The 27374-nt window shown below is 41.6% G+C and overlaps 1 long non-coding RNA gene across 2 annotated transcripts; it reads right to left on the bottom strand.

Annotated features, from left to right (window-relative positions):
• Positions 1 to 9833: 9833 nt before the first annotated feature.
• Positions 9834 to 22585, bottom strand: LOC125082479 (uncharacterized). 2 transcript variants are annotated; one of them, XR_007121982.1, is made up of 4 exons: positions 22506 to 22585; positions 22264 to 22410; positions 14334 to 14439; positions 9834 to 11313 (listed from the first exon to the last, which is right to left on the bottom strand). It is a non-coding gene; the product is annotated as an uncharacterized LOC125082479 (long non-coding RNA). The 2 variants fall into 2 exon arrangements; XR_007121983.1 differs by lacking the exon at positions 14334 to 14439.
• Positions 22586 to 27374: the final 4789 nt, after the last annotated feature.

Genomic DNA, 27374 nt, shown 5'->3' with positions numbered 1-27374 from the left:
TCTGTACTCCCATGTTCATAGCAGCAGTATTTACAATAATTAAGACAAGGAAACAACCCAAGTGTCCATTGATGGATGGTGGGTGAAGATGTGGTATATACGTACAATGGAATATCACTCAGCCATTAAAAAACCAAGAAATCCGGGGCGCCTGGGTGGCTCAGTGGGTTAAGCCGCTGCCTTCCGCTCGGGTCATGATCCCGGGGTCCTGGGATCGAGTCCCGCATCGGGCTCGCTGCTCAGCAGGAAGCCTGCTTCCCTTCCTCTCTCTCTGCCTGCCTCTCTGCCTACTTGTGATCTCTCTCTGTCAAATAAATAAATAAAATCTTAAAAAAAAAACAAAAACAAAAACCAAGGAAATCCTACCATTTGTGACGACATGGACCTCAGCTGAAGGCATTATGCTAAGTGAAATAAGTCAGACAGAGAAAGACAAATACTATATTATCTCATTTCTATGGGGAATCTAAACAAAAAAATACCCAAAACAAACAAACAAAAAAGCCAACAAACTCACAGAGACCAGATTGCTGGTTACCAGAGGTGGAGAGTGGCAGGGGTGGGATTGGAGGAAGGTGGTCAAAATGTACAAGCTTCTGTTGTAAGATAAGTAAGTACTACAATATATTGTACAATATGATGACTATAGCCCGCATGGCTGTATGATACAGAGGAAAGTGAGTAAGAGAGTAAATCCTAAGAGTTCTTAATAAAGAACATTTTCTCCCTTTCATTCTTTTCTTTCTCTTCTATCTGTATGAAAAGATGGATGTTAGCTGAGTCTACCATGGCAATTTTTCACCATATGTATAAATCAAAACATCATGCTCGACACTTTAAGTCTGTACAGTGATATATGTTAATTATTTATCAGTAAAATTAGAAAATTTTTTCTTCTCCAAAATTCACTGAAAAACAGTAATTCTCTTCTACCTTACAGATACACTAGCCTATGCCCGTGTTTCTGAAACCATTATTTTATTAGCATTTCTTTTTCATCTATTCTTTATATTTCTCGGTGATCCCCCAAAGTATCTATTTCTCACTGGAAGATTGGTATGCCAAAATATCCAAAACTTTTAACGGCCAGAGGCAGGTGTGAACTTATGATCCTCTAACTTCAAAGATCTTCATAAAAACAAGTTTTCAGCTTCGTTTTCTCCTTTTGAGAAAGCACCACCTACTGGCAAAATTTGGTATTGCAGTGCAGGTCTGGTTAATGTCCAATCCCCTAAACCTTGTATTAATAGGAGGTAAAAAGAGAAATTGTTTTAATTACAAAATAATTTCTAATTTAATGTTACACTGTGTTCCATGAGTCTAAGCCACATTTAAAATATTTATCTTGGCCCCAGTTTTCCACACCATTTAATTGGGGGAATCCCTCAGTAATGACTGTTTTTTTAGATTTACATGCAATTTTGACTAAGGAAAGTTTCAGATGTTACTGATGCAGATTATACTTTCATTCCATCTCTATCAGTCAAGATCCATGTCATTTATTAAAACCCTGTGAAGTTTTGTTTTGCAGTTTGGGAAAGAGAAAGAAATTTATTTTGGGGGAAGAAAAACGGCAAGAAAGAAAGGAGTGGATAATAATGTTTATTCGACTTCCTGGTTTATAGTTGAACTCCTCTGGAGTGAGGAATGAGGACCGGAATTTGATAGAATTATTTTACTTGAGGACTTCCTTCCAGGCAAGGGGTGATCCAGAAGTTGATAAAAAATACCAAGAGAGAATTTGTGATTCTCTTGGTCTAACAGAACTGCCTTGGAGACCAGATGTCAAAATGTGACGCAGAGCAAGGAAGCAGGCTGTTCTCCTCCACACTGCCAGGAACCCAGCACTGTTGTGAGAACTCGGCCTCCACATCATTTGGAGTTCAGTATGACCACTGGATCTCCTGATGGGCACTGGCAGTACTGAGCCTTCCTCAGGCAGGAGGCTTTGCATGTGGTGGGAAAGGAGACGGGAGAGCCAGAAATGGGGAAAAAAATGGTGGTTGCCTCATGCTGACTGCAGCTGACAGCCTGTCAAATAGGACAGGACAGGGGTTATGGACATTGGGGAAGGTATGTGCTATGGAGAGTGCTGTGAAGTGTGTAAACCTGGCGATTCACAGACCTGTACCCCTGGGGCTAATAATACATTATATGTTAATAAAAAAATTAAAAAATTAAAAGATTATATTAGGCTAAAATAAAAAAAAAAAAAGGACAGGACAGGACTGAAAGGCCCATGTCTGGGAATCAGACAGGTGCATGTTTCATCTGTCATAATTTCTCTAAAAATTAAGTGCTTCTTTTTTTCTGTATATTATGATAAAATTATAATATAATCACATATATGGTATATTTAAAGTAGTCACAGGCTAATGAGGTCTGGGATATTTGGGCAACATCCAATCGCACCACCAGCAGCTTCAATGATGACCTTTGCTACCCATGGTGCAATGCAGGCAGGTGTAATTGGAGAATCACCACCTCTGGGGTTAAGGGGTAGGGCACAGAACCCGCTCCAGCTTCTCTATCGTCACTGCATCCAAGTTGGGTGGGAAGGGGAAGGAGGATAAACATGGGGAGAGGGGCTGAGGAGAATTGTCTTCAAACTCCTGTCTGCAGCTTCACTGTTGACTTCCAGAAGTTTCTTGGACATTGATCAGGGTTAACTCGGGACTTGGCTCCTTCCATCTGAAAAGCACACATTAGTTTTCACAATAGCGTGTCAGACGTCTAAAGCCATGGAAGAACAGAGACAGGAAATGAAAGGTGATAAAAACCACAGGCCCTGGTCACCGCCATTCTCGGCACAGCTGCGTGGCGTCCACACACAGGCGGACTTCAATGGAGGCTCTGTGCCTGCAAAACTGCCCGGGGACCTGGCCTCCTCACCCCTCCTCACATTTCGAGGTGGGCAACACCAGCTTTTGAATCAGGAAGCAATTTTAAAATCAGTCCTGTTTGGATCCCGCAGGCCTGGTTTCAACTGATTAATAAGCTATGCGTGCGAGGCCCCATCCGTTTACCTCCCCTGGGGAGCTCTCCTCCTCACCAAGCCCACCCTCGGAGCATCTGCAGACGGGACCCTCTTCCCCCTGGTGACAGAAACCCCCCCACTGTAGGATTCCTGGCCGTCTTACCCAGAGGGACCCGCCCCGTGCTGGCCTGACCTTGCCAGGAGGAATTTCTTTCTCCAGCTTGAATTTCCTTCCCATCTACCTTCAGGCCTTTACTGCTGGCCACACTCCCCTTTGACCACCCTGAATAAATCTTCCCTGCCTCCCTGACAGCTGCTGATTTGGCTTCTTTTCTTATTTTATTTTATTTTTTTTAATTGAAAGTAAACTTCAAAGCGGCCCAGCCACCTGAGAAGCTCCGCTGAGCCCTGCAGCTGGGCCAGTGAACCTCAAACAGAATGCTGCATTTTATGGTGTCCTCCTCCTGCCCTGGGGGGAGACAGGAATCGCGGGGGCTTTATGTGCTGCGGGGGCCACTCAGCTTTCAACTCAGCCTTTGCATTAGAAAAAGGGAATTTGGACGTGGGTAAAGTGGTTGTGGAAAGGTTTTGAAAGTGGCTGGGTGACCTGAGACAGGTGCACAGAGAGAGAGAGAGAGAGAGAGAGACTGGCAGAGACAGAAGGAAAGAGAAAGGAAGGGAGAAGGGAGAGGGAGGGAGAGAGACATTTGTATTAGAGGGAAGTGTGTTTGCAGACAGAATGCAAGTTGGATTTATTTATAAGATAAATCTAAAGGGTCTCTGTGTTATCTGCTTAGACGGTTGGGGATACGTTGCAGGAAGTAATTAATTTAAAAAGTGTACTCATCCAAACAATCGGTTTGTGGCACCAGGAAGCACCAGTGCATTGGACGGTACGGAATTAGGAGTCAAGGTGCCTTGATTTTGTTCTAGGGTCTTCTTAGGTACTTTGTCATTGTCAGCGGGTCGCTTCGGATTTCTAGATCTGCCCCCAAACACAATTTTTTTTATTATGGAAATTCAAAATTACACAGAAAAGTTGAGAAAAGAATGGAACAAATACCCTTGTACCCACTACCTCGGTTCAACCGTGGTTAACAGTTCTCCTATATTTGTTTTACCTTTAATTTATCTCTGTGTCTGGGTGAATACATTCTATACCCCCCTCCACACAGGCCTATTTGTTGAACCCTTTGAAGGTAGGTTACAGACGTTGTGATGCTTCATCCCTAAGTGGTCCAGCTGCATTTCCTAATAAGGACAACCTCCTATCCAGCTACATGATGTGATGATCACACCTAGGAAACTGGAAAACGATTCTCTAACAACATTTAACATCTGGTCCATATTAAAACTTCTCCAGCTGACTCCGAATGATCTTTTATAACTGGTTTTTGTTTTGATCCAGGAACCAATCAAGACTCACTCATAAATTTGACTGTTAAGTGTTTTTAGTCTCTTGGCCTCTTTTCTCTCTTCGAAGTAGAACCTCCATACAAAGTGTATGGACCTTAACTGTGTACCTTGGTGAATTTTTAAACAACTGATTTTGTTTTCATTTATTTATTTTTTAAGATTTCATTTATTTATTTGACAGAGAGAGACTGTGAGAGAGGGAACACAAGCAAGGGGAGTGGGAGAGGGAGAAGCAGGGAGGAGCAGGGAGCCTGAGGCGGGCTTGATCCCAGGACTCGATCCCAGGAACCTGGGATCATGACCTGAGCCAAAGGCAGATGCTTAACGACTGAGCCACCCAGGTGCCCCTTGATTTTATTTTTAAGAGCAGTTTTAGGCCTTCATGAATCTCTTATGTAAGCACTAGCCAGATTGATAAATAGGATATTTTTATCACCCTGGAAAGTTTTCTCACAGCTTTTCCTTATCAATATCTCTTCCACTCCATCTCCCCGAAGAGGTGAGGATCTGGAGTTCTGAGAGCTTTTGGCTGAGAGTGTAAATTGGTTCAGTCACAATTTTAGGAAAATTGTTTGCCAGAATCTAATAAATTTCAGGTTGTACTGACTCTGTGATCCAGTAATGCCATTCCTCAGTATATACTCATGAGAAATGATTGAATATGCCACAGAGAGACCTGTGCAAGCAGCTCATTATTTGCTCATTATTTCTCCAAACTGGAACTATCCCACATGCCCATCACCAATAAAACAGATAAATAAATGCTGGTATATTTGTGCAGAGGAATACAACACAGCAGTAAAAAAGGAGAGCAATACTGAATCATGCAGTAGCTTGGGTGAATCTTGGACATTATCTCGAGCAATAACAGCTTGATACAAGGAGAGTATATATGATCCTCCTATATAGAAGTAAAAAATACACAAAAATCATCTTTTATGAGAGGTGATTAGTTTCCTTTAATTGACAAACACCACATTTCATGGCATTTTCCTTTTGAAGAGACCAGGTGAGTTGTTCTGTAGATTGTCTCATATTCTGGATTTGTCTGATCATTTCGTCCTTTACGTTGATCCTTTGCAACTGCAGATCCATAAGATCCATGAGAACTGAGCTATAATGTCCTAAGGCACCCATTTTATGTCATGTATTAACTTCTACCCATGTAGATAGAATGGTACCCTTTGTGTTTCGTTGGGAAAATTAAGTCAGTCATTACTCAACTCATCTTCTATGATCTCTGGTTCAGCTGGAGTGTGTGTGCAGGACGGTGTCCTGGACGTCAGGTGTACAGGCTGAGGGGCATCGAGTTAAAACATTTTTGGCAAGAATATTTTCCAAGTGGTGCTGTGCACGTCCCACTGTGTCATGCTGAGAGGCATTTAATGGTGGATTGTCCCACTCTTAGTGATGTGGATATGGAGTTTGATCACTTGGATAAGGTGGTGGCAGCCAGATCTCTCCATTGCAAAGGACATTTTCCCAAGTCTCCATGGCTTAATGACCTCATTTGTCAACATGAAGCACTCATAGGTTAATATCTCCCACTTGGTGGAATAGTTTATTTCCAGCCAATTTGGCCACAAGATGAGATTGTTCAAAGCAAACTGGTTATTCCACCTGTAGAGCTTCACCCTGAAATGGAAACTTCATATCATGATGGACATCTCAACCACAGGAGAACATTTTTAATCTTGGAGATTTTTAGGTGACATAAAATAAATTCCCTTGCTACTTGAGGCAATTTGATAAGCATGATGTTTTTGATATTAAAAGTGTTTAGAGTCAGGACTCATGATACTGCATTTGTATGCATTTGGGTGGTGGTAGATATTATGGGAGGTAGTGTTTAAATCATGGGCAGAAACCAAATTAAGGATTTCATGTGAATACTTAGAATTAAGACCTGGGAGAGATATGTTTCAAAGCATTTTGTATTTTCAAAGTAACTTTTTTGGGGAAGATTTTATTTATTTAGTTGAAAGAGAGAGAGAGAAGACAGAAAGAGACAGAGAGCTACAGGGAGGAGCAGAGGAAGGGGAGGAGCAGAGGGAGAGGGACAAGCAGACTCCATGCTGAGTGTGGAGCCCAGTTTGGGGCTCGATCTCACTACCCTGAGATCATGACCTGAACTGAAACCAAGAGTTGGATGTTCAACCAACTGAGCCCCCCAGGCACCCCTAAAAAGTAACTTTTAAGAATTCACTTCTCTACTCTAACTTGAAGAAGGAAATATGGTTTAAGCATGATTATCCACTGGCTTCATGGGAAAGAAATTTCAAGTGACTTAGATGGATTTTGGTGTAATAAACATCATACCAATTCAGAATAGTTTAGTGGAGAAAGCCCTGTGGTCAACTCTCACTTACTACCCTTGTAACCATGACCAATTCCGTCTTAGCCTTGACATCCTTGTGGCAGATTAAAGATGGCCACAAATGTGGTTTTTTTGTTCTTTCCTTCAAGGAGTTGGGTCCATGTCTGCTCCTCTTGAATATTGGTGAGCTCTGTGACCACTCTGACCAACAAAGTATAGCTCAAGTGAAGATGTGCCCATTTCTGGACCCAAGCCTTAAGAGACTGGGAGCTGCCATTTCTCATCTTTTGGGACGCCCATTTTGAAACCTAGTGATCATGCTCGAGGAAGTCCAAACAACCTTGTGAAGAAACCCATGTGGAGAATAACCCTGAGCTGACATCCCCAGCAGAGCCACCAGCTGACAGCTAACCCCACCTTGCCTGCCATGTGAGAGAACTATCCGTGGGGCTGGTTCCTCTAGTCATCAGTGAGCCACTCAAAGTGATGGCGCGTGGAGAAGGGATAGCCATCTCCACCACGCACTGCCCATAATGGACGACTGGTGAGTAGCATAAATGAGTGCTCTTCTTAAGCCACTTATTTGTTATTTAGCCAAAGTAACAGCAACAATCTTCATTTGCAATATGGGGATCAACCTGCTTGTCTTGTATACACAAGGAAGGTCAAGTGGGATTGGGTATATGGGAGTGCTTTGCATAGAGCAATTCTATGCCAATCTAAGGTGATAAGTCTCTGAAGTAACCAATAGAATGGAAGGATTCTCTAAATGGTACCGATCGGAGTAGGCATATTGCTCTCATTTCTATTGAGCCCATCTCCTGAAGTTACGGACAGTACCAGTTACTATTTTTCCTTGTGACAAGATATACATCACATAGGATTTAGCATTTTAACTATCTTCAAGTGTACAGTTCAGTGATACTAGGTACGTTCGCCTTGCTCTGTAGACGACCATCTATCCCTCTTCAGAACTCCAGTCCCTGTTGATAACAGGAAATACATCTTTGTAACAAGTATATTTTTCTATTCTAAATATGAAGTGAGGCTAAGTCATCTTAGCACTGTACATAATGGTGCTAATTTCAGGAACGAGGCCATGTGCTGTAAAGATAGATAGGTTTCTGGAGACACCGTAAAGCATGGCAGCCCACAGTCTGCAACGGAGCCTCTTTTCCTTCCCAGAGCCCATTCCACTCCTGTAGAACCTCAATTAGTCATTAGTCAGCATGGGGATGGGGGAATATTTAGAGAGAAATGAGCACTTATTAAAAAGGGCCAAGAGAGCAAGTTTTCAAAGCTAGAACACTCCAACGAAACCATTTCATATATAAGCAGGCCCTCCGGAGTTCGCACACATACCTGCACCTGGACCCCACCTGGACATAATTAGTTTCCCTGCGCTCAGAGCAGAGAAAACACCAAATAAAATGATGTCAAAAAACTGAGCAATCTGTCATGATCTGTGCCGCACAATTAAAGCGGCGTGCTTTCTCTAAGAATTATGTAACACAGATGACATGGTATTTAGATAGCCAGGACTGGAAAACCATCTGGTTTTGTTTGACTTCCCAGCCACTATGTCTGTTCGTGAATTGTTCGTATACTTCGGGGTGGGAGTCATATGAAGGGAGGAGGGAATGCTCTTGGTTGATCTGTAAGAAGTACTTTTTCCCTATCTGCAAATTACAGTGTTCTGGGAAGGACCATTAATTCTAAGCAAGCAGAATCCTCAGGGCTTGAGGACCAAAATGTAAAGTAGACAAAGGCTGGGTCAACTCGTACATCACAGCAGCATGTTTGGGGTTGGGGAATAGTTAGTATATCTGGAAACAAATGGGAAAAGGTACTGTGTACCTTATGTGAGCCAGCCCCGAGTCTTGCCTTTTGGGGAGTCAGTGCCCAGCATAGCCCCCCATCTCCTCTGCACGGTACCCATTTTATCAGACTATACACCGTCATCCGTTGGTCTGAGCCAGAGCATTGCAATGAGGCCAGTGTTGCTGTCACCAGAGGATTCCAGTGTTTATCGACTCAGTGCTTCTTGACCAACCGTGGGGTGCACAACAGTCCTAGTTTTCTGGGGTCACATAGGAATAACTAGAAATAATTTATGAGCAAGTCAAGACAGCTGTGTCCACAGGCAACAATATGGGTAGAATAGTGAGTAGCTAAGTTCAGGCAGAGTGGACACGGGTGTCTGCGATCGAGCCACACTCACTGTGAAGCTGTCCCTACTGTTCCAGGCACAGCACCTTACCTGCATCTTCACCAGAGCATTCTCCACCCCGCCCCCCGCAGTGATTGTTTACTGTCTGCACTTGAGGGACTAAAAGTCAGATTCCAGCATTTAGTGGGTGCCTGCTAGGGGCTGGCTAAGGGCTGTCACGACCCTGAGAGATAACTTCATCCCCGTTTCAGAGATGAGGAGATTAGGTCCCTGAGAGACCACGTACTTGGTACAAGACCCAATTATGAGCCAGGGCTTCAGATGAGCCAGGCCACCAGAAAACATCTGTAATTAAAATGGGGTGCACCTGGGTGGCTCAGTTGTTAAGCATCTGCCTTCAGCTTAGGTCATGATCCCAGGGTCCTGGGATCGAGCCCCACACTTGGCTCCCTGCTTAGCAGGAAGCCCGCCTCTCCCTCTCCCACTCCCCCTGCTTGGGTTCCCTCTCTCGATGTCTCTCTCTGTGTCAAATAAAGAAATAAAATCTTAAAAAACAAATAAAATGGACCTTGATTAAGTTCCTCGAAGTGTGGAGGTGCCACTGTATTTTCAAACCCTCTTGGGCAATCTCCTTCCTCTCCATACTACTTGTGAAAATCTCTACCCCGGACTCTAAGGGTTAAAATGGTATTGGGCACAACTACTACTACGACTATAAAAACAAAAATGGGAAGCAGTCAGTGTTGGCATATGTGGAGAAATTAGAACACTAGTGCATCACTGGTGGGAATGTAAAATGGTGCAGCCACTCAGGAAAACAGTTTGGCAGTTCCTCCAAAAGCTCAACAGAATTACCATCTGACCCAGAAACTCCACTCTTATGTATATCCCCAAAGGAATGAAAACAGAGACTTGAACAGATACTTGTTATGCACGTTCACTGCAGCATTATTTACAACAGACAAAAGTGGAAACAATTCAAATGTCTATCAACAGGTGAACGGATAAGTAAGATATGATCTATACACACAGTGGGGTATCATGAGTGTTACTCAGCTGTGGAAGAGAGGGAAATCGTGATACGAACACATTATGCTAAGTGAAATAAACCAGTCACACGAAGGTCAATATTGTGTGTTTTCAGTACGTCGTCAAATTCATAGAGACAGAAAATGGAATAGAAGTTACTGGGCTCTGGGGGCAGGCGGATGGGTGTCATTGTTTGTGGTCGCAGATTTTCTGCGGAGTGATAAAAAGCTTTGGAAATCCTGGTGATGGTTGCTTGTAACACCGTAAATGTAATTAATAGCACTGAACTGTACACTCAAAAATGGTTAAAAGGACACATTTTACGTGATAGGTATTTTACCACAACTTAAAAGAATTCATACTGTAATAGACCAAGCCCCATTCAATTCTCCACTTAAAATGGGTGAATGGCACGGCATGTCAATCATCTCAATAAAGCAGTTGCCTATACCTTTGGGACACACTTTTCCTTCACTCTGCATTCAGGCTACAGGGACCATGAAAAACCTGAATTGGAGAAATAATGAAGCACGCATCATCGGGGAGAGACATCTTCTCACAGCCTGAAAAGATTCAGATAGTTAACTCAGAAGCTTGCCTCGCCTAAAAGGCTGAAGGCCACGGGACGTGGCCAGGGCAGAGCACGTGGCTCAGAATCCTTACGTGGTGGTAGGGGGATTCTCCTGAAAGGTAACTCTGACCAGCACAAAGCTTTTCCAAGAGAAATCACTGTGTCTAACGACGACGGCATCAGCTCTGGTCTGCAGTGGGAGCAAGTTGAGTACCAACTTGAACTCTCGCTGGCTTGGAAAACAGCGATGTGAGCTTGACGTGGGTCTGATGAGCCATTTCATCCTGCTCTTCTCTGGGATGCTATGTCTGCGATGGAGAGTGATCGATGTTTTTAAAATGTGCATTTGGAGTTACAGGAGAGGCCATCCAGAGTGTCCACAATGTCACCGGAGGAGACGAAACCATCCATCGTTTGGCAGCAGCACAAAGCATCCCACACCAAGAAAACAATCCATCCCCAAACAGATCAAACGGCTGCTCATCAATCTGGGGCAAGCTGCAGGCTGCCTGGCTAAATTACTGTCGAATAGGCAGACGAGCACAATTTGTCAGTCAGCATTGAGTTTAAATGAGCAGAGATGCACATAAAGCCAGCAATGCAATTGTAATTAAGAATTATAGGCATCGAGTTCCAACCAGGGCTTTCTTAAGGTAGCGGGGACTGAGCTCTTAGAAACGTCTGAGGGATCCAGGGAGGGATTAAAGCCAGAGCATGGGCTACCGAGAGCCCTCTACAGTTTAAGCAGCTTGTCATGTATAAATGTGATGTGCAGATGATGGGGGAATCCAGCCTCGATTTTTCCTGTTTTCTTAAAAAACTGTATATCACACCTATGAAAGAATAATAATAATATTAATATAATAAAGTGATGCTCTTGGACCCACCATCCAGATTAAGAACTAGAACACCTTGATTTGTTATAATGGAGGTTGAGATCATTGTGGGAATGGACAGATCTCTGGGTGCTGGGTTGAGAGGGATTGAATACATGTTGAGTTAGTGATGAAAGACGTGGAGATGAAAGAAAGCTGGCTTGTCCCGGGAGAGTTTACAGTCTGGAAGGGAGAAGAAGATGAGAGCACAGTGAACTCTCCATCCCATGAATCCACGGAAGAGTAGAGGTGTCACAAGAGAGCCACACAGCGCTACGGAAGCTCCAAAGAAGTTGGGTTGGGTGGGATAGGGAGGGCTGTGAGGGCAGGAGCTCAGGGAAACCTTTTGTGAAGGAAGTGGCATCTGTGGATGGAACTAGAGGGTATTATGTTGAGCGAAATAAGTCAATCAGAGAAAGACAATTATCATATGATCTCCCTGATGTGAGGAATTTGAGAGGCAGTGTGGGGAGTCATGGGGGTAGGGAGGGAAAAAATGAAACAGGAGGGGATTGGGAGGGAGACAAACCATAAGAGACTCTTAATCTCAGGAAACAAACTGAGGGTTGCTGAGGGGTGAGGTGGGGAGGGATAGGGTGGCTGGGTGATGGACACTGGGGAGTGTATGTGCTATGATAATTAGTGAACTGTGACTTGTGTAAGACTAATGATTTGCAGACTGGTACCCCTGAAGAAAATAATACATTATATTTTAATTTAAAAAAAAAGGAAGAAAGTGGCATCTGAGTTGAATGTCACTGGTAAGTAGGAGCTTTACAAGGTACGGGAGGGTGGGAGGGAGGGCATTTTGGGTGGAGGGACTTAATACAAGCCGAGACAAGAAAGTCTCAGTCCTGTAAAAAGATAATAAATTAATCTATATAGAATAAGAGAGAGTGGAATTATAAGATTGGACAACTGTTCTGATTCAATTTCTTATAAGACCCCCATGTCCTTAGGAAATATTCCATCCTTGAAGGACTAACTTTCCTTGTTACATGAAGACTAGCAAACCCAGAGTCAATCTTACTTAGGGGAATATGGAAGGGGAAATTGCTGGTTTTGGCCATTCATCATCTATTCTGCCATCCTAAGAGCACCCCACATTTATTTGGGTGAACACTTCTTCCTCAATATTAGCCTACGGAGTATGGAATGGGATTGACTATTTTTCAGCTCCAGGGTCAAACCTCCTAGCGTGGTTGTTCGATTTAGATAAAGGCAAGCGACCTAGTTAGGCCCAATGAAGCAATGCCCAAGGCTTTCTGGAGACTGTCAAGGAAGTTGAACATTTTCTTTCCTGCTGATCGTAAAGCTGGGAAAATGCGAGGGCGAGGGCTTCTGCAGCCATCTCATCATCGTGTGGAAAGAGCCTGCCTAGAATGAAGTTAATGTGTTGAGGCAGGGTCAATATTCAGTATTTGATAGAGGTATGCCAAGGACACCAATCAGAATGGACACCAGTTAGTACACTCTCCTGGGGCTCTGCCTGGAGGAGCTCATAACTTTAAAAAAAACTTTATTTATGATATATTAACTCAAACAGAAATACTATCACATCGTGGTCTATCTATAATTTTTATATAACCTTATCATATTACTTCTAAAAGTATTTATAATCATTTCATTTAAAACTGATTAGAGGGGCGCCTGGGTGGCTAAGCGGGTTAAAGCCTCTGTCTTCAGCTCAGGTCATGATCCCAGGGTCCTGGAATCGAGCCCCGCATCTGGCTCTCTGCTTGTCGAGAGCCCCCCCGCCCCGCCTCTGCCTGCTTGTGATCTCTGTCAAATAAACAAATAAAAATCTAAAAAAAAAAAAACAAACAAAAACTGATTAGATTCAGTTTTCCCCAGCTGTTTAAATTTTTTTCTTTACAGTTTATTTTCTTAAATCAAGAAATAAACAATACAGGGGCGCCTGGGTGGCTCAGCAGGTTAAAGCCTCTGCCTTCGGCTCGGGTCATGATCTCAGGGTCCTGGGATCGAGCCCCACATCGGGCTCTCTGCTCGGCGGGGAGCCTGTTTCCCCCTCTCTCTTTGCCTGTCTCTCTGCCTACTTGTGATCTCTGTCTGTCAAATAAATAAATAAATAAATCTTTAAAAAAAAAAGAAATAAACAATGCAAAAAGGAGTCTTTATGATGGAAACTGTTAGAAACAACTCATGCATGAAGTCATGGGTGCAAATTCTGACTCCTCCATTAGCTATGCCCTCAGACAGTCCACCTAACTCTTAACTTACCTCAATAATACCTAATTCAGAAGTTGTTGGGAAGATTCTGTGAAATGCAAAATTAACAGTCTGTGTGAATAAAAGAAGTTCCTCTGTGTGTTGGTTAATTCCGTGTCAGTTTGATTGAGCCACAGAGTACCCAGATATTAGGTCCAACACATTCAGGGTATTTCTGAGAGGGTATTTCTGGAGAGATTAACATTTAAGTCAGGAGGCTCAATTGCCCCTCATGTAGGCGGGTCTCATCCAGTCCATCCAAGGCCTGAATAGAACAAAAAGGCTGACCTCCCCCAGGGTAAGAGAGAATTCTTCCTGTCTCATGGCTTTCACACTGGGATATTATTTTTTCTTTTAACGCCTTTGGACTCGGACTGAAACACTGGCTCCTTCTGGGTCTTGAGCCTGCCAGTCTTTGGATTGGAGCTCCACCATTGACCTTCCTGTGTGTCAAGCCTGGCGACTCACCCTGAAGATCTTGGGACTTGCTAGCCTTGGTAATTGCATGAGCTAATTCCTTACAATAAATCTCCTTACATACACGCACGCACACACACACACACACACACACACACACACACACACATCCCTTATTGGATCTGTTTCTCTGGAGAACCCTGACTAATTCACTTCTTAAGAAGTGTCCACATCTTTATGACCAATGGCCCCCCCTGCATAGGTCCAGCTCATCATCCCTTCTCTCCTTCCTCAGTCTTTCTCCATTATTTCTGAGATTCTGAGGGGATTACCTGTCGTAAGCTTATGAAGAATCTTCTCACAGTCTTCTTCTTGTTGCCGACAGTTGGCCAGTAAACTGAGACCCTACCACAGCTGCTCTTGCTCCGTTCCTGTTATCTAGAAGGCACAAAATCCCAATGACCCCAAGACTCACCACTGAAGTCTTATATCTCATAAAATCCCTCAAGAAAATAGCTCCAGCCAACCTCTGCCTCCAGCCTCTTAGTGCAGGACTCAGACCTAATCCCGAAGGATAGGCTCCCGGTCAACCCTATATGGCCAGGTTCATATTAACTTCTCCGCACCTCTGCTTGCTATAGGCTCCATTCCTCAGCACAGAAAGATCCTCAAGGCTGCTTGGGGGTCAGCCAGACACTCCTCATTTCAACTCAACTGTGGCCTTCTCTCTAAGTCCCTTGCATAGTTGGAGCTCAACACGCATTCATCTTTTCTTTCTTAGGTTTAGAATTGCAGTGATTGCAACTTTAGAAGAGCCAGTGTCAAGACAAGAATATGGGCAGTCTTGGTCCTTTTATAAGTATGTTCAAGGACTAGGTATGCTTACACAGTCTGGGGAATATTTTAGTTTCTTAGCACATTTTTGGGTAGAACCCTCTAACTCTATGAACTAAATTTTTATGCTCTTCTATTTTCAAAATAAAGGCAGGTGATATTTAAAATCTAAGAAATTACATCTGTATCTCTGGGGTAAATACCCAGTAGTGCAATTGCTGGACCATAGGGTAGCTCTAATTTTAACTTCTTATGTAGAATATAAGAAATAGTGCAGAGGGCCATATGGGAAGGAAGGAAAAACTGAATGGGAAGAAATCAGGGAGGGAGACAAACCATGAGAGACTATTGAGTCCGGGAAACAAACTGAGGGTTGTGGAAAGGGAGGTGTGGTGGGGGATGGGGTAACCAGGTGATGGGTATTAAGAAGGGCACTTGATGTGATGAGCCCTGGGTGTTATATGCAACTAAGGAATCACTGAATCCTACATCGAAAACTAATGATGTACTATATGTTGGCTAATTGAATTTATTTATTTTTTTAAAAAAAGATTTTATTTATTTATTTGAGAGAGAGAGAGAGAATGAGAGAGAGAGAGAGCATGAGATGGCAGAGGTCAGAGGGAAAAGCAGACTCCCCACTGAGCAGGGAGCCCAGTGAGGGACTCAGTCCTGGGACTCTAGGATCATGATTGAGCTGAAGGCAGTTGCTTAACCAACTGAGCCACCCAAGTGCCCTAACTGCATTTAAATTTAAAAAAAGAAGAAAATAAAAAAGAAACTTTAAGCTAAAAAAATAAAATGTGGGACGCCTGGGTGGCTCAGTTGGTTAAGCAGCTGCCTTCGGCTCAGGTCATGATCCCGGCGTCCTGGGATCGAGTCCCACATCGGGCTCCTTGCTTGGCAGGGAGCCTGCTTCTCCCTCTGCCTCTGCCTGCCACTCTGTCTGCCTGTGCTCACTCTCGCTTCTCTCTCTATGACAAATAAATAAAAATAAAATCTTTCAAAAAAAAATTAAATGTAAGAAGTTAGGTTTTACCTTATAGAACTAGTTTTGTAGGTAAAACATGGTGGAGTATTGGTGATCTCATATGGCTCAGCCTAGGTGGGGATCATTTGTAAGTGGGCCAGTTTAATTCTGTCATTCTCATAGATGGAAGAGAACAGGATGGATGGAAGCAACATTATATCTAGGATGATAATTTAGGTCTCCTAGTTTTTCTTTTCTCTGTCCATAGCTCCCACAGTTTCTATTTCCCTTGTGTCCTAGATTGCTTTCTGAAAACCCAGACCCGACATGTCATCCAAGCCTGCTCCACCCACAGTGGCCCAAGTTCTAATACCATCTTTGCTTCTCCTTAGCAAAGGAGCATCACGTTGTGTAGCATCATTGTGTTATTCACAAATGAGTGGATTCTCTTTCCCTCTTTATATCACGTTGTGTAGCATCATTGTGTCATTCACAAATGAGTGGATTCTCTTTCCCTCTTGGGCATGTGGTTGATCACTCTCCATTTTTGATGTAGTCAGATGCCTTGACATGCCAATAAAATGTGAGCGGGAATGATACATTGCTTCTAGAAAGAAGCTTTAAGAAGGGTACTATTTGAGATACTTCCTTTCAAAAGTGGGGTGATGGTGAAAGTATGTGCTAAGATGATGCCTCTGTTGACCTGGATTCCTGAGTGACTACCTGGAGCAGAACCCCATGTCAGCGCCTCACGCATGTCCCAGCCTATAAAGTCAAGACGGTGGACAGGGGAAAGGATGGTCTAATCCCCATGGTTATTCAGGAACCCTTAGTCCTTGCTTTGGATTTTCCCCTGGGGCAGGGTTTAGAAAGCTATAGTCTGTGGGCCAAATTCATTGTTTTTGTAAATAAAATTTAATTAGAACACAGGCACATTTATTCATTTATATATTGTTGAAGGTTGCTTTCCTAATACAAGAACAGAGTTGAGTAATCACAACAGACACTGTATAGCTTCTAACATGTAAAATATTTACACTCCTGGTCTTCATAGGAAACCGCTTGCTGGCTTCTACTCTAGGGCCTTGGAGGTTTCCCTGAATTGTCTGAGTCTGGCTAGCAGAAGAAAGAAGAGAGAACAGGGAAGATTGTATGGAAACTTTTGTAGCCCATGCTTGAAGGTGGAGTATACCACTCTGATGCCCATTCCAATGTCCAGAACCCAGTCACTAGGCTACAGCTCACCACAAGGGAGACTGGGATATGTAATCTAGCTACATGTGTCTAGACAGAAAAGGCAAATAACTTGGTGAACAATCACTGCCAGTTGCTGCAAAATCTGCCAACATGTGTGGCCAATCTCCACTGGGACAACAGCTGTTGAAAATTAGAAGGGACCCCTCTGGTCTTGCACTGAGCTTCCTTGCTCTGATCTGCTGTAGTATGGAGATTCATTCCTCCACCCTGCCCTCACTTAGTGATTACCCACACATTCCAGTTCATTGCGAGCACTGTTGGGTAGGGTCTCACGGAACCATAGACTTCACTCTGTTCCAGAGAATGCACCATTGTTAGAGCAGGTTCTGCATCACAGTGCAAGAAACTGAAGTCTGGTGCTGGGCATGTTTTGATCTCATACTTGAAATGCAGAACATAATGGTATCAATCTCTGAAAATCAAATGAAATCTTGTGGGAGTAGGTTAGGTCCAATGAATAAAATTATATAAAACAATTTCATACTTGACATTTACTGAGAGGGGCTTAACTTTTCCTACATATTTTAGTCTGCTCAGCTGGCATTATTTATTCATGTCTCTTTCCCCATTTGGTTCACAATTTATCTTTTGGGAGCCCAGAATTAAACTGTAAAAATGTATATATGCTAGACACTGTTTTATGTTCCATCAATGGAGAAGTCATCAAAATCTCTAACAGAATAAGATTCAGCCTATTAGAGGGGTGATTTAGCTGAAATAAAATGTAATGTTTAACTCAGAGAAGCTCGAAAAAATGAGATTTAGGAATATAGAATTGAATAATCACTTGGTGAAATGACAGTGGTTTCTGTGTCAATCTCCCAGTTGAAAGAATATTAGGATATCAAGATTATGAATGGCCAGAGCCAAATGAGGATTCACGATAACCCAGCAGGACAAGATTGGCTTCTGATTCCAATGATAACACATTGTTCCCTAACACTGACAGAGTTAAATAAAAGAAATTCAGTGTTCTGTGTCATAGCCTTTTGTTGCACTGTCACATTTTTGCAGTAGGGAAAGAATTAATGTATAACAAATTAAAAAAAAAAAAACACCAACCCTAGAGAACAGGGCATTTTCTGGCACAGACCATTGTGACTAAATATTTCATCTGATGTTTCATTAGATGAGGGGAAATTCACGCACAAAAACATGAATGAGAGACACTAGGGAGAGAAGTTAGAGAAGGAAAACCCATAGAGTGGATGTGGAAGGGCAAAGCTCAGGGTATCTATTTCCTAGGGATAATATAGTAAATTACCACAAACTGAGTGGCTTAAAACAACAGAAATTTATTCTCGCACAGTTCTGGAAGCGAGAAGTCTGAAGTCAAGATGTCTAGAGGGCCATGCTCTCTCTGAAGGCTCTAGAAGAGGACATTTCCTTGCTTTTTCTGAACTGCTGGTGGTTGCTGGCTATCCTTGGGTGTCTCTCACTTGTGGTTGTCTTTAATACTCAATCTCTGCTTGTATTGTTATGTGTCAATCTCCTGTGTGGTGTGTGTGTGTGTGTGTGTGCGTTTGTGTGTGTACACACGTCTTCTCTTCTTCTAAGGACACTCATTGTATTGGATTAGGGTTTACCCTGATTCAGGGTGGCTGCATTTTAACTTGATTATATCTGCAAAAACCTCAGTTCCAAATGAGGCCACATTCACAGGTCCTGGGGCCTAGGATTTCAGCATATTTTGGAGGGAACATATTTTAATCCATAAGAATCAGTAACTGAAGTCATCTATGGTAGTGTCATGAGATGGGTGGAACAGTCCACAGTTCATCAGGAAATGCCACTCGGAACCTTCACACAAAATGCAAAATGAGGGAGAAAGTGGATTTTTAATTGGTGTAAAGGCAGTACCAATAGACACTTTGAGCACTCTACACCAGCCATTCTAAGAACTTAACATTGTCTTACCTTACTTAATTGTCCCAATGATCCTATGATATAGGTGCTTTAATTAGCCCATTGTACAGATGAGGAAATTGAAGCATAAAAAGGCAAATGTGGAACTGAGAAAAGAAAACCCACTAATTTAATGGGAATGGAGAGTTTTGGGTGGGGGCTGAACACAGGTGGGGCCAGCCAAATGCCTCAAGAGCAAAGAGAGCCGCCCATCCAGAGCACTTCAGGGGATTAGCAAAGCTTCCTTGATTGTCCCCACACTTTGGATTTTCCTATATACTTGAGGCTGTCTGACATTCCACAATAGAAAATCTATTCATTGAACCAAAGACTTAGATCCAAGCCAGTTTTGAAGGGGTATTGGATTTTCTTTTCTTCTTTCTTTCTTTTCAGAGAGTGCAAGCAGGACAGAATGGGGGCAGAGGGAGAGAGAGGGAGAGAATCTCAAGCAGACTCCATGCCAAACTCAGAGCCCGAGGCGGGGCTCGATCTCACAACCTTGAGATCATGACTTGAGCTGATATCAAGAGTCAGATGCTCAGCCAAATGAACCACCCAGGCACCCCAGGGATGTTGGATATTCTGTCATAAACTGTTTGAGTCCATATTCAAGAATCTCAAAGACTTGCCATGTATTGCTCACACCACAGAGAATGAGAGATGACCTGTCAATAAATTCAATATATTTACTCTCCCCACCTGCTGAAATTGTCTTGAAAGAGGGATCTTTTGGATGATTATAAGAGTGTGTGTGTGTGTGTGTGTGTGTGTATGTGAGAGAGAGAGAGAGAGAGTATACACATTGTAAGTCTGGAGACAATAGATTGTCAATAGATTGCCATGATTAAGATCTAAGTCCTGGACCTGGATGACCTATATTCAAATTCTAGCCTTGATCTCTAAGCCCTGTGACCCATGATGGGTTATTAAAACTTCTCTGTGCCTTCGTTTCCTCATCTATAAAATGGGGATGATAATAACATTGTCGACCTCATAGAGTTGTTGGGATTAAAAAATATGTTAATATATACTTTAAAATGATGTCTAGCAAATAGTAAGTGTATATAAACACTGGCTTTTATTATTACATATGTGTTATAGATGAGATAAAAAATGTATGAACAGAGGGAGAAGGTTCTAGAAAATGCACATCAGGGACAGGAGTTGAAGGGTCATCATTTTCATTTTACATATGGCTACTGTTGCTAGATATACCTTTAGTTTATCTGAAGTTCAGTGTCATTTCTGGTGCCTCAAGATATCTGCCAGCCCCTCAGGACAAAACTTATCACTCTGCATGGCTACTTTTCATCTTTGATCAACATATCACAAAATTTTATGTTGCCTAAGAAACAGAGTTCAAAATATTTTTCTCTTCTGTGTCACCAGGCTCTCAGCCTGCACTTAGCGTTTCCTTCCTCTTGCAAAGACCAAAGTAGGATAAGGATGGGTGTCCTGGTGCAGGCTTGATCTCCTCTGAGCTTACCAGCTGGTTATTGATTGATGATAGTACCTCACTGAGGATGTGAATCATGATAAAAATTTTTAGTCCTGCTTCTCTGACATGGGTTTAGATATAGAAGCTGATCATCTGTGGGGTCAGTTCTCAACCCTTTCCCACCCTGAAATGGAGATCCCATCATTGCTGTGAGGAATCCCACACCACTGGCTGTCACCGACTAGTAAGTGCTTTTGGAATTTCATTTTATTTCAAGTGATATCATCCATTATTATCCTTATTTATTTTGATGCACAGTGAGAGCACCTTCTAGTTGGTTTCTGTGTTCCTTTGACAGGTCCTTTTCATTTTTTGAACACTTCTTTACTTTCTGGCACAAAAAAATATTCCAGGAGCCTCTTTTCCTTTCCCTGCCCCAGTCCTGGAAAAAGACTTTTTTTCAAACAGCCCTTGGCTTCTTTTGGTGGAGAACAGTGTTCAGAAATCAAGATTTTAGTTCCAAACTTCTTCTTCTTCTATCTTTTTTTTTTTTTTTTTTTTTTGAGTTTAGGTATGAAATCAATCCACCGTCTATGAGAAATCTTGAAGAATTCTTGTTCTGCATTAAGAATTCTGACCCCACCCCCTCCCGCCGCCTTCCAGGAGTAAATATAAGCCTTCTGGAACCCTGTTGCTTATGAGCTTCCTCTGACCTTCCCCTCCCCCAACTCATTCCCTGTTTCCTGGGACAGATGGCCCTCCTAGGGCATCTGCACTAAAATCTTTCTAAGTTCCTGAAGCTTCCTGCTGGTGTGGGTTTCAAAGGCAGCAGAGTCAGTGTGGAATTAATGCAGAGGGGCTGAGATAGAAAACCTCAAGCCAGACAGAACCTCAGACTGTTGGGGAACAACAAAGCAGCTAAGCTGATAAAGAATGGGGTGTCATTAAGGGCGTTTATCTTCATGTTTTGAAGTCACAGTCTTGAATCAAGAAACAAATTTCTCCTTTGCAAAATATTTAATATTTATAAAGGATTGGCTGTGTGCCAAGCACTTTTGAGCTATGCACCCTACGTGAATTATCTCATTTAATCTCTATGGCGACATTACATGGTGGCTCGCTTGCCTCCCCATGAAAGCACAGAGACATTAAGTAGAAAATGATGGAATTGGGATGTGTATCCAAGCAGACTGACTTCAGACAGTGTCATCATGCTGGACTCCCAGGCTCATGCAGAGGGTGTGCTGATGAAAAGGTGGGCACTGCCTGCTCTCTCGGCACCAAATGCAGGCATAAAATGAAATCACTTCTGGTAGGATCTTACTAGAAAGCAGAAAACAAGGTTATATGCAGTGTGAGAGGAAGTCCTAGAGGGCAGGGTTTTCTGAGTCCCTTCTTAGTAAGTAAGGAGGCCAGCGATTGTGAATAAAGGCACACAGATTTTAATTGTTACGTGACTTTTTTTCTGATTACTATAGTAAAAATGCATTCCCATCTTGGAAAAATTGGATACTCTGAAAAATATGAGGAAAAATATTTTCTCTAATCCCATTTCTCAGGTATAATTATCCTTCATATTTTAAACATTTTGCTATATGTTTTCACTTGAGATCCCAGTGTGTAAAAATTCTGACTTGCATTTTTCACTAGATCATATAAACATGTTCCCATGTTGTTAAAGGGCTTCACAAACATTTTTAAAGGCTGCATAATATTCCCTTTTATTGATATAATATTAGTTCCTAACCGTTTCCTTAACATTATGTATTTAGGTTGCTACCATTTCCTAATTATTGAAACAAAACAAAATAATGAACAAACAAACTCTTGTAACAAACAAATATCTTTATGCACTTACTGTTGGGTCGGCGGCTCCAGGAATGCAGGAGGAACAATAAAAGTGGCTGCTGGGCTGTCATCTTCCAGGCCGCCTTCTTCCTTTACCCATGACTCTCCCGTCAGAAGGACGTATGCCGAGGACACATCACCATAAGTAAACTGACACCTATGCAGGAAACAGGAACATCAGGACTCCCCCACCCTCCAACCACCAAATACCTTACCATATATAGTTGTGAACCCACACCCTGAATACCTTACCTTATATGGCTGTGAACCTATGCCCTGTCTTAACCCAGAAAAAAGACCCACTCGACTCCCTCCCGGGTGCGTCTTCCCTGACTCCCCTCTCCTGAGTGGAGGAACTTCGCCTGAGAGCTCCCTTTAATAAATCTTGCCTTGTGCCTATCTCGCCTGGTGTCATGTGTATCTCGCCTGTGAAACCTGACACATATTTTGGTCTGTTTCACATTCTTTTCTTGAAATAGAGTCTTAGAAATGATCTTACTTTATTACAGTATGGATAGGTTCGTTACTATTTAAAATAGTTTGATAGGGGCGCCTGGGTGGCTCAGTGGGTTAAGCAGCTGCCTTCGGCTCAGGTCATGATCCCAGGTCCTGGGCATCGGGCTTTCTGCTCAGCAGGGAGCCTGCTTCCTCCTCTCTCTCTGCCTGCCTCTCTGCTTACTTGTGATTTCTCTCTGTCAAATAAATAAATAAAATCTTAAAAAAAAATAAAATAAAATAGTTTGATAATTTGAATAACAATTAAATTATTACTATAGTTATTTTTAATAAGTAATACAAACATACATAAAACACAATTCAGAAGACCCAAAAGGTCATGCAGTGAAATCAAGTCTCTCTTCTGCTCTCTTGGTGGTCTCCCAGCCACCAAGAATCTAGCCTATTTCTTGCTTTTCCTTTCAGAGAAATCTTTTATATTATGAGCACATATGTCCTAGGAATCATTCCATGTCATATATTAAGAGATGAATTTTTTTCTTTAAAAAAAATATTTAATTAATTTTTTAAAAAGACTTCGAGAGAGAGCACGAGAGAGTGTTCACACACATGAGCTGGGGGAGGGGCAAAGGGAGAAGGAGAAGCTGGCTCCTGGCTGAGTGGAAACCCTATGCAGGGTTTTATCCCAGGACCCTGGAATTATGTCTTGAGCCGAAGGCAGATGGTTAACTGACCGAGCCGCCCAGGCGCCCATGCATTTTTCTTTTTAATAGCTGTGTAATATTTGAGGGTCTCTTGTTGATGAACATTTACATGAATCTTAATCTTTTCCTACTATACACAACACTGTATTCACTATCACTGTGTAGACCTTATTTCTCACTGTATAAGGTACTAAGAGTGGAAATGGTTGGTTAAAAGTTATGGACATCTAATGTTTGGTTAGGTACAGAAGTCTCCCCTTATCTGGGGGGATATATTTGTCGCCCCCCCAGTGGATGCTGATGGTAGTACCCAAACCTATATACAATGTTTTTTGCTAGACATACAAATCTAGGATAAAGTTTAAAGATTTTTATTTTTATTTATTTGACAGACAGAGATCACAAGTAGGCAGAGAGGCAGGCAGAGAGAGAAGGAGGGGAAGCAGTCTCCTTGGTGAGCAGAGAGCCGGATGTGGGGCTCGATCCCAAGACCCTGGGATCATGACCTGAGCTGAAGGCAGAGGCTTTAACCCACTGAGCCACCCAGGTGCCCCTAGGATAAAATTTAACTTGTAAATTAGGCATAGTAAGAGATTAACAACTAATAATAAACAGAACAATTATAACAATACACTGTAATAAAAGTTAGGGGAATGTGGTCTCTCTCTCTCTCTCATAATATCTTCTTGTACTATATTCACGCCTCTTCTTTTGTAATGATGTGGGCTGATAAAATGCCTATGTGAGGAGATGAGGTGAGGGGAATGATGTAGGCACTGTGACGTAGGGTTAGGCTGCTATCGGCCTGACCATACAACCGGAGAGCATCCTCTGATTCCAGACTGAGGGTAACTGAGAATGTAATAGGCAAAATCATGGATAAGGGAGAACCAGTGTATTACAAAATCATTGCCATTGAGGTTATATCAATCGATGTTTCTACCAGTAATATGCAAGGAAAAGAGTCTGTTTTCTTACTCTCCCCCTCTACACCATATATCATGAAATGTTTTGATCTTTGCCAATTTAAGAGGTTAAAATGTTATTTCATTGTAATTTTAATTTCTTTTATTTTGATCATTCTTTAGGAGACACTTATTCTTTCCTTTTTGGGGGGTGGGCAATTTTGGGGAGGTGTTTTCTTTTGGGTTTTTAGCTTTTTCCTTATTAATTTGTCAGCATTGTTTTTACATGGATGAAATGTAAGCTCTTCAGTTGTGATATTATTTGCAAGCTTTTTTGTCCAGATTATCTTTCCAGTGTTTGTTATTTGCTTGTTTTTGCCATTCAGAAGTTTTTTCCCCAGAAATGTTTTGTGTGTATGGTCGTTTCTATCAGTGTTTTTTATTTTAAAGATCTTGGGTATTGTCATACACACAGAAAGCCTTTCTATACTTGGAGACTGTAAATATACTAGTCTCTTTTCCTTTGGTACTTTTATGAGTTTATATTTTACCCAAATTTCTGCTGAATCTAAAATTTATTTTTGTGTAAAGATGGGGTACAACTTAATTTAAAAAAAGCTAATTAATACCATTTTTTGTATGATACAATTTTCCCCATTATTTTAAAATGTCAGCATTATTATGTATTAAATTCCCATATATATTTGGATCTGTTTTTCATTTTCCTATTCTGTTCTTTCATCTTTATTTCATGAACTATACTTCTAAAAATTTTCTAGATTTACATTCTGTTTCAACTTCTGGCATAGCTAGTGTCCCTTCTTTATTATTCTTTTTCAGATTTCTTTCTTTCTTTTTTGGGGGGGACACTCTTGTCCATTTATATTTTCCACAGAAACATTAGAATTACTTTGCTTAGCTTCCCCCTTAATCCTATAGTGTTTTCATTAGAATTATTTTAAATTCATTCAAGAAGAAATTATATTTTTATAATATTCTGTATTTTAGAAAATGGTTGTTTTCCTATTTGTTTATTGTCCTTTTGCCTTTTAGTAGCATTAAATTTCAATTTATGTAGATTTTGCATACTTCTTGCCAAATTTATTCCTAGATATTTTAAAATCTATTATTATTATTATTTTGCTATTGCAAATGGGGTGTTTTCTTCCATTTCACAATGTAACTGGTAGTTGTGTACTAAATATATAATGGCGATTATATATATGTAATAATTTTGTTACTAGTTATACTATGACTTATTCTTTTTTTGTTTTGTTTTATTTTTTAAGATTTTATTTATTTATTTGAGAGACAGAAAGCACAAGCAGGAGGAGGGGCAGAGGGAGAGGAAGGAGCAGACTCCCTGCCAAGCAGAGAGCCAAATGTGGGGCTCAATCTCAGGACTCTGGGATCATGACTGAGCAGAAGCCAGATGCTTAACCAACTGAGCCACCCAGGCGCCCCTTGTTCTTGGTTTTAATACTAGTTTTGCAATGGAGTCTGTTGACTTTTCTTGATAAACTGTTAGACCACTTCAAATAATGATAATTTTACTTCCTCTTTTCTCATTTTTATGCATCATTTCTTTTTCTTATCTTGTGGTAAGGTTGATATCTCCAAAATAATGTTAAGTAGTAGTTGATACAATGGAGGTCTTTGTTTCATTTCTCATTTTACTGAGGTTATGTATAGGTTTTCTCCATTAAGTATGATGGAGGTTTTGTGTTGAGAGAGACATTTTGTACCATGCCGAGAAGTATCTGTTTCTTATTTTGTTAAGATTAAAAAAAACAACAACAACAGAGAGTGAAGTTTTCAAATATCCTTTTAACAGTTATGGAGATAATGGTGTGAGTTTTTATTTTTGATCCATTAATGGATTTCTTGGTAGTGTAGGAATAATCCCAGTGGTATGGCTATCAAAGACTCTTCTTGATCCCTCCCACTAATTTGCCTTGTAGAAAGACTGCACTGGTTAGTAATCCCCAAAGATGTATCAGAGCACCTAACAAACAAGTGCTGGGAAAGTGATCAGGGGTCTTTGGTAATGAAAATTGACCACTAAAGGGATGAGGGGAAACCAACTGGATATAAGCAGCCCACCTCTTTGCAACAGAGCAATAGCAACAGAAAGGTTAAAACCCATGCACATTGAACCATGATGCCTTGGGCTTATGAAAGAAACAGTTTTCTTTACGTATAGTAAGAATTAGGCATGTTATTCAGGTACGCAAGAAGCAAAATTCAACTAACATGAGCACAAAAAGCAATATATTGGCTCATGTAACTTGGAAATCTAAATCTAAGGGCAGGTCTGTTTTTAGGTATAGTTGGATCTAAAGGGCTCTGACATGATTACTGAGACCGATCTTCCTGTCTTGGCCCTTGGCTACCTTTGTTGACTTTATGCTTAGAAAGAGGTTCTCCACATCACTGCCAACATGACCACCAGCTGTTCTAGGTTTTCATCAGCCTCTACTGTTCTTGAACTAAAGGGAGAAACTCTTCTTCCTAGTATAAAAACAATTTCTTGAAGAATAACTATGGCTATGCTATGTCATAGGTCCGCATGTTTTCCAATATACTTTGCTTAGGTTTTGATTAACATTTGCCTCTGTGCTGGGGAAGTGAGCAGTCACAAAACCAGAGATGACCAATAAAGCAGTTGAAGCAGGACATACAAGGAGAGTCATGGTATTAGATAAAACCTTCACCCCAGCTCTTGATAGAAATGAGTATTTCCTCTTCGAGTAATACAGAATAACACTATGATACTTCGAATGATCTGAATAGCCTCGGAAATGCTAATATTCTTATCTTCTTTCACCCAGATCATGGGAGGCCAGCATCCTGCTTATAGATGCTCTTGAATGCTATCGAGAAACCCGTTAAATGAAATACAAAAACCGGTGGCAACAAGGGATCGCCATGAATTTGACTGTTATCTGCACTGTGTCAGGAAACACTTCGTGGTGTTTTCCTCAACAGTGACAAAGAAAATAAATTGAAATTAATTGTTTTTAGTTGATTAGCTTTATGGCAATATGCATATACTT

Source organism: Lutra lutra, chromosome 12, assembly GCF_902655055.1.
Source record: "Lutra lutra chromosome 12, mLutLut1.2, whole genome shotgun sequence".
Taxonomy (NCBI): domain Eukaryota; kingdom Metazoa; phylum Chordata; class Mammalia; order Carnivora; family Mustelidae; genus Lutra; species Lutra lutra.
The sequence above is the reverse complement of the archived record's forward strand: the minus strand, read 5'-3'. Positions and strand labels throughout refer to the sequence as shown.